Consider the following 8,358-nt stretch of genomic DNA (forward strand, 5'->3'; position numbering starts at 1 on the left):
AAGGAAGGAAAAAGGAAGAGTAAGATGAAGGAAGGAAGAAAAAAGGAAGGAAGGAAGAAGAAAAAAAAGGAAGGATGGAAGAAGAAAAAAAAGGAAGGATGGAAGAAGAAAAAAAAGGAAGGAAGGAAGAAGAAAAAAAAGGAAGCAAGGAAGAAGAAAAAAAAGGAAGGATGGAAGAAGAAAGAGGAAGGAAAAAGGAAGGAAGGAAAAAGGAAGAGTAAGATGAAGGAAGGAAGAAAAAAGGAAGGAAGGAAGAAGAAAAAAAAAGGAAGGATGGAAGAAGAAAGAGGAAGGAAAAAGGAAGGAAGGAAAAAGGAAGAGTAAGATGAAGGAAGGAAGGAAGAAGAAGAAAAAAGGAAGGATGGAAGAAGAAAGAAGAAGAAAAGAAGGAAGGAAACAGGAAGAGGAAGAGGAAGGAAGGAAGAAGAAAGAGGAAGAAAAAAAGAGGAAGGGAGAAAAAAGAGGAAGGCTAAGCGCTGATCTGAGCTTAGACATCGACGCCATAGAGAGGACACTTCCAGAGTGGACACATAGAGAGGGTTAACCCCCCCCCCGCGGCTGACTTTGTGGCTTCCGCTCCGTTCCCTCCCCATCCATTCAAGCATTACAAGTTGCCACCCAGAAAGAAAGACAAAAAAATAATCATGATTGAATGTAGATGCTCAGCCCAGCCCCGAGAAATAAAAGGACGGCTTCTCTGGATCTTTTGGCCGGCAGCCTAGAGGCTTAATCGGCCGTGCCACGAAGTACCCGCCAAGCTTAGGGTGCTGAACTAATGAGGCGCCCTCTGATAAATAATGCACTTCTCTCGGATCCTGTTCGCAGATGGCGCTTAGCACTCTGCAAGCTGATGTCATCCAGTTGACCCTGCCAGTTGAGTTGTTTGCTTTGGCCGATCGATATATGTTATCCGTTTCCACTGTACGATCCCTCGGAGGTGCGTGGGGCTGCTGCCAATGAAAGGCTGCACATTCCTGCCACTGAGTTTGTCTCCATCTATGATCTCATTTTCTCCCCCTCCCTTTCTTGGAGCCACCCAGCTATATTTATGCCTCCAATTCAGACCTTCTTCCCCTCCTTCTGAGAATTAGCACCGGTTTCATTTCTCATTTCTCAGCCATCCTGATCAGCCATCAGAGGATGAAAGTGCTCCGATCCGTTGGGCCTCCTTCGGCCCAACCCAACCCACTCTGGGAAGACCGAAACCCTGAAATCTAAGCGGAGATGCCACAGAACAATAGCTGTCATGGTTCCGATAAATCAGACAGACCAAATCAAAATCCTGTTTGGCTGCTTTTAAGAGCTGTGTATTTTCAGCAACACACAGGGACTGAAGCAATTTCATGCCTCATAGAAGCCGCACAGACAAACTGCTGGATGCTACGGCCCAAGGTTGGCTTTTGCTTTCTCAGCACCCAATAAGTGGGTGACGCCAAGGGTAAAACGTCCATATTTTCAAAGAGAAGCTTGAGAACATGCACGGAAGCCGTGCAAACATGCTCAGGGTGGAATGTGGGTTTTGCAAGCTTCTTTCAACAAGTATCTTCTCTGGGCGGCATATTAAAAGAATCTAGTTTGATCCAGACTTGCAAAACTAAATTCAGTGTGGAGAAAGCCAAGGTTTTCACTTAGGCATGAAAAACCACATGTACAAGTAAAGATTAGGTGAAACTTGGCACAACAGCAATAACTGCGCCTGCCCTATGGAATGAACTGCCGGTAGAACTTCGGACTGCCCCAGACCTTTGCTCGTTTCGCCAGGACCTTAAAACTTGGTTGTTTGATCTTGCTGGCCTGGACTGAGGGGGTTTAATTTTAATTTTAATTTTAATTTTAATTATTTTAATTTTAATTATTTTAATTTTAATTATTTTAATTTTAATTATTTTAATTTTAATTTGTTTAATTGTGGGCTAGTCTTATTTAATTCTATTTTAAAGTGTACTTATTTGTATTGTTTTAACTCGCCCTGAGTCCTTCGGGAATAGGGCGGTATATAAAATCAATTAAATAAAATAAATAAATAAATAAACTGTGAGAAGGATCTCGGAGTCCTGGTGGACGATCACTTAAATATGAGCCAGCAGTGTGCTACAGCTGCCAAAAAAGCCAATGCAATCCTAGGCTGCATTTACAGCAGAATAGAATCAAGATCATGTGAAGTGTTAATGCCACTTTGTAATGCCTTGGTAAGACTAAACTTGGAATATGTATTGCATTCAGTTTTGGTCACCCCAGGATGAAAAAGGATGTTGAGCCTCTGGAAAGAGTGCAGAGAAGAGCAACAAAGATGATGAAGAGTCTGGAGGGTAAGACGTATGATGAACGATTGCAGGAATTGGGTATATCTTGCCTTAGTGAAAAGAAGGACTGGGGAGACATGATAGCAGCCTTCCAATATCTCAGGGGCTGCCCCAAAGAAGAGGGAGTCAAGCTATTCTGCAAAGCACCTGAAAGCAGGACAAGAAGCAATGGATGGAAACTAATCAAGGAAAGAAGCAACCTAGAACTGAGGAGAAATTTCCTGACAGTGAGAACAATAAACCAATGGAACAGCTTGCCTTCAGAAGTTGTGGGTGTTTTCATGGCTAGAGGCTTTTAAGAAGAGACTGGACAGCCATTTGTCTGAAATGGTAATCAGGGGGTTGGACTAGATGACCTCCAAGGTCCCTTCCAACCCTCTTATTATCCATGTTATGTTAAGATGTACAAACATGCTCGGAGTGGAATGTGGGTTTTGCAAGCTTCATTCAACAAGTATCTTCTCCGGGCGGCATTAAAGAAGCAAATTTGATCCAAGGGTCAATTTTAAATTTTGAATCTTCCAGGCAAACCCCAGGAGGTTGCAAATGGAGCAGTCCATTGTGAAAGGTCAAAGAAGAGCCGAGACTTTTCTGTAGCACATCATCTAAGGCAGGGGTGTCAAACTCAATTTCATTGAGGTCTGCATCAGCATTGTGGTTGCCCTCAGGGGCCCGGTGGGTATCGCCTGGGTGGGTGTGGCCTACTGGGTGGGCGTGGCTAGAGTGCGTATGGCCTGCTGGGTGGGCGTGGCCAGCTCTACATCGTTGGCATCAAGGGTGCCTATGGGGGCCTGGTCAGGAGTGGGACAGATCTGAGGGTCTCTGGCAGAAGGAGGGTCTCTGGGCCAGGGCCAAGGCAGTGGGGGCCGTTCCCTCACTGTTTCCAGGATGGCTTCGCCGGCCGCATAAAACCACTTCGCGGGCCGGATCCGGCCCCCGGGCCTTGTGTTTGACATGTCTGATCTAAGGGTTTACCTCTCTACTTTCTCTCTCCCTTTGGAGCAGGTAAGCCACGTTGGCATGTTGCCCTGAAGTGCAAGCTAGCTCCCCCCACACTTGAGCTTAAGGATGCTGCGCAAAGCACGCCCCAGCCTTCCTCTTTTGGCTCAGTGTGTCACGCAAACCCAGAAAACTGGGTCATCTGAATAAGCCACAGTTCAGTTAACCACAGGTCAAAAGTCTGAGGCCAACATGGTTTGGCTTCTCCAAACAATTAATTGCTTCCTGCTGCTCCACTAGATTCACTCTCTTCAAATGCAGGAACACACACACACCCCACACACACCCAAGTGTGGTGGACGGGCCCTCTGCAGGAAAAGAAAGAATCCATTGGGCTTTTCATCAAACCAAGAACTGACATTAGAGAAAGAGAACAAAAAAAGAGAAGTCTTTCCAAGCAAAAATCCATTATTCGCCCGACCACCCATCTATTCCTTTAAAAAGCTTTTGACCCTCTTCAAATGAGCTGAACTGTAACAATCAGATAATGTGTCTCTTCCTTGGCAGGGAATCTGGATCTTGAGAGATGACAAAAACAGGAGAAATTGGAACTAGGCCAGGGGTCGGCAACCTTGGCTCTTTTATGACTCGCGGACTTCAACTCCCAGAATTCCCGAGCCAGCTATGCTGGCTCGGGAATTCTGGGAGTTGAAGTCCACGAGTCATAAAAGAGCCAAGGTTGCCGATCCCTGAACTAGGCTCACAGTAGCCAGGATGGGAAGGGCTACATCTGCAGTAGGGCATTTAGTGGACTGTTCAACATTACAGCAGCACTAAAAAATGTGACTTATGCGACCATTTTTCACAGTTACGACCTTTGTAGCCTCTCCACTGTCACCTGATCAAAATCCAGACGCTTGGCAACAGACTCACATTTACGACCGTTGCTGTGTCCCGGGGTCACGTGATCCCCTTTACGACAAGCAAAGTCAGTGCGGAAGTCAGATTCACTTAACGACTGGGTTACTAACTGAACCGCAGCGATTCCCCTTTAACAACCGTGGCAGGAAAGGTCGTAAAATGGGGGCAAAACTCACCTCCTGTCTCATTCAGCAACGGAACTTTGGGGCTCAGTTGTGGCCGTAAGACGAGGACTACCTGTCTCACTAAACTACAGATCGTCCTTGACTTGCAACCATTCATTTAGTGACCATTTGAAGTTGAAAAAAGTGACTTGCGGCTGGTCTTGAGCTTATGACTGTCACTGCATCTCCAGAGTCATGTGATCAAAACTCGAGCCCCTAGTAACCGGCGTGTAAATTATGACGGTTAGAGCAGCTCAAGGTCATTGTTAAGCAAGGCCATTTGCGACTCTCCCCGGCACCTTCGGACGAGCAAAGTGAATGGGGACGCCGGATTTACTTAACAATTTAGATCAGGGGTCTCCAACCTCGTGGACTTTTCTGGCTGAGCAATTCTGGGAGTTGAAGTCCACGAGTCTTAAAAGTTGCCAAGGCTGGAGCCCCCTGGTTTAGATGATTCGCTGAACAAGCAGGGCGAAAAAGGCTGCAAAATCAGGCAGGGCTCACTTAACGATGGCCTCGCTTAACAACAGAAATCCTGGTCCCCATCATGGTTGTAAATTGAGGACTAACTTGTGAATCCAACCTTTTCTTCCAACGCCAATTGACTCTGGGTGACCTCATGGTCATATCCGTCTAATTTTCTTGGCAGCGGTACAGAAGTGGCTTGTCACCCGCTCCCTTTGAGGATAATTGTTTTTCTCCAGTTTGCAGCCTCAGCTATAAACCACAGCCTCCCAATTCAAGGACTAGCCAGGTCAATCCTGCTTACCTTAGCACGCCTGGGGGAACTGGGAAAAAAGGAAAGATTGGACAAAGGCTCTACCCCTATTGTGAAAATTCCCCTGCGACCACGTGAGGGAGGAAAAAACCAAAACCAAACACCTTCCCCCACAAATTATGGCTACTCCTGATTACTTTGTGGAAAGGCAACGGGTGGAGGTGTCCTCTTGGCAAGCTAATTAAGATTTTTAAGGGACTGTGTTATGCAGTCACTCCACAAATAAATCTGCGCTCTTCCTCTCAAAAAATAAAAGACTGTGAAAATCTGGAAGCAAGGTGTGAGCAACAGGGCAGTTAGAATTCTCAGCAAGTTGCACCTAATGGTCATGTATCCAAGAAGAGTTCGATATGAGGATTGTTAATTCCAAGGAAAGGAAAGAAGGAAGGAAAGGGAAGGGAAGGGAAGGGAAGGGAAGGGAAGGAAAGGAAGGGATTTTTTACTCTGAAGATGTTGGAAGGAAGGAAGGTTGGGAAAAGAGGAAGGAAGGAAGGAAGGAAGGAAGGAGGGAGAAAGTTTTCACTGTGAAGTTGTATGGTGAGCATGAAAGCAGGGAGGGAGGGAGGGAAAGAGAAAGATCCTCGTGGAAGAAGCATGTATCTTACTAGCAATTAAATGAAACAACACTTGGAAGAGAAGTCATCCTAGGGATAAAACAAATTGGAAGGAAACATCAACCATCATCTCTGGCTGTAAGTTGAAAGATTGTTCAGCCTATTGAAAAGGTTAGATTTGCACGTTACACGACTGTGCAAGTCCTCGAAAATGCAGGAAATATTTATCCAACCAATTGTAGCCATATTGGTCCACGGTGTCTGTGCAAATGTGTGTGAAAACCAACATCTAGGCTGCAACAGTGCGTCAGGAGCAAACACTCTGATGTAAAAGAACATGTGGAACCATTTGTTGAGTTGGTGTACAAGAACAAGAGAAGCGAGGAAGAGCAAAAATTAAACCCTATGTGTGGCTTGAGGCATGAAGCTGTGACAGCAGCACGGTCCAAACAAAACACAGAGTACCAACACAGCATAACAACAACAGCTGAATCTCTGGAGCTCATTTTCCTCCAGTTTGTGTCTTATCTCAAGTTCCTTTGCTCCCCTTTGATGGAGGGCTCAAAAATAATCACACAATCCAGCTTCATGCCTCATTAACAACCATTTTTCCTGCTACAGGCAGTCCTTAATGTACAGCCACAACTCAGCCCAAAATTTCTGTTGCTAAACCAAACAGTTGTTAAGTGAGTTTTGCCCCATGTTATGACCTTCCTTGCCACAGTTGTTAAGCAAATCACTGCAGTTGTTAAGTTAGTAACACGGTTGTTAAGCAAATCTGGCTTTCCCGTTGACTTTGCTTGTCAGAAGGTCGCAAAAGGGGATGACGGGACGCCCGGGATGCTGCAACTGTCATGCGTCAGTTGCCAAGCCTGTTTTGTTCATGTGACCACAAGATAGTCGACACCGACAACTCTACCTTGTGCATTGAGTACCAAACAAACAATGAGTACCAGGACAAAATTTTCGTGTCAAAATGCCCTGAGTACTAAATTTGATGAGTTTCAAAGCAGTTGACTACCAAGGGGCCCCTGTATATGTTGACTACAACTCCCAAAATTCGCAGCTCTGATGCCAGTAGATCTGAAGGTGTAAATCCATCTCTCCTTGCTAGGACAGTGTTTGTCAAGTTGGGCAACTGTAGGACGTGTGGGCTTCAACTCCCAGAATTCCGTTTATTGGCTTTTAAAGTTGCCCAACTTGAGAAACACCATGCTAGGCGCATCAGAGAGGGGGAGAGGGTTGTGTTAGTATCCCATTTGCAGGCTTCTTGAATATATCTGGTGGACCTGTGGGTGAGATGGAAAACTTCCTAAATTAAACCTGGATTGATCCAGCAGGAAACAAGGCCACCAGAATATTCCTGGTAAAGAAAGGGAAAGAGAAAAGGGAGAGGGGGGGGAGAAGAAAACTCCCTCAGTTCTTATTCTCAGTTTAGATTTTCTGAAACACACACATTTTTGTTTTCCTGTATAAGCCAGCATTATCTTACTTTGCATTATTTTACTTGGTGTCTATAAGCCAGCATTATGACATATATCCAGGGGTTTCCATGGCCAGGAACACCTTTCTCCCACAATAAAAATGCTATGACCAACAAGTAGTTATACAATGGCAGTGTTCCTAAGACATCCTGACCCAGGTCAGATAAAGAAACAAGTGGATGAATCTGCAAAGTATAGTAGGCTTGGCTAGCGATTCTGGCCCACTAAACCCTAAACCATGATTTGCAGACCACAATGAGGAGATTTACACAACCCGCAAAGTCACGATTTGCTGGGCTCACCCACTTTCTTCAGCCATAACCAAACAACAGGCATGTCCCTTCCATTCATGCATCCTACAATTGGTCTACGCATCTTTGGAAATGGATATATAAGGAAACATTTCTCTCTCTTTCCCTTCCCCGCCCCAAACCATTACAGCGACCCCCCTTCTTTAAATAATGCGACCATGTACCTTTGCGTAACCTGTGCCATTCTCCAGAACGTTCCTCCTTCTCTGAACTGCTTTGCTTCTCTAAAAGGCTATCTTTGCCACGTTGTGTGGGTGGCGCGTTGCCAGCAGCACTGCAGCTTTCGAGAGGTTGTAGGGGAGCGTGGCCATCGGCTTCGCTCCACCTGCGAGTTTCTCTCACCTCTTGGAACAGCGTGGCAATAACAAAGCCAAGGAAGAGCTGTGATCAACAACTCTAGGTTTGAAAGGCTGGAGGGGCTGGCACTTAGCCCAGCCTCTCTCCCCGGGAAGGAAAGAGCCGCTTGGTGGAGCAGGGCGATCTCCATCAAGGCGCGGATGGGCTGATTTCTCTTTTCAGATGTGAATGAAGACGTAATTTGGAGCGCTGCACATGAAGCGCATGACGCCGTTCGCCTCATCATCCCACACAATAGGCAGCTTGATTGGCCTGCAAGGATCTGCCTAGGAAGCGCATTCTGAGCATGTTGGGAGAACAAAGCAGGATCTCTGTTCTCTGCGGTTTTGACCCAGGTGCCGCATGCGTGGATGAGAATCTGAAAGATTGCTTGGATCTTGGATCCCTGACAGTGAGAACAATTGACCAGTGGAATGGAAGTTGCCTCCAGAAGTTGTGGGTGCTCCATCACTGGAGGTTTTCAAGAAGAGACCGGACAACCCTTTGTCTGGAAGGTATAGGGTCTCCTGCTTGAGCAAGTGGGTTGGACTAGAAGACCTCTAAGGTC

The sequence above is a fragment of the Vipera ursinii genome (genome assembly GCF_947247035.1).
Source record: "Vipera ursinii genome assembly, chromosome: 13".
Lineage (NCBI taxonomy): Eukaryota > Metazoa > Chordata > Lepidosauria > Squamata > Viperidae > Vipera > Vipera ursinii.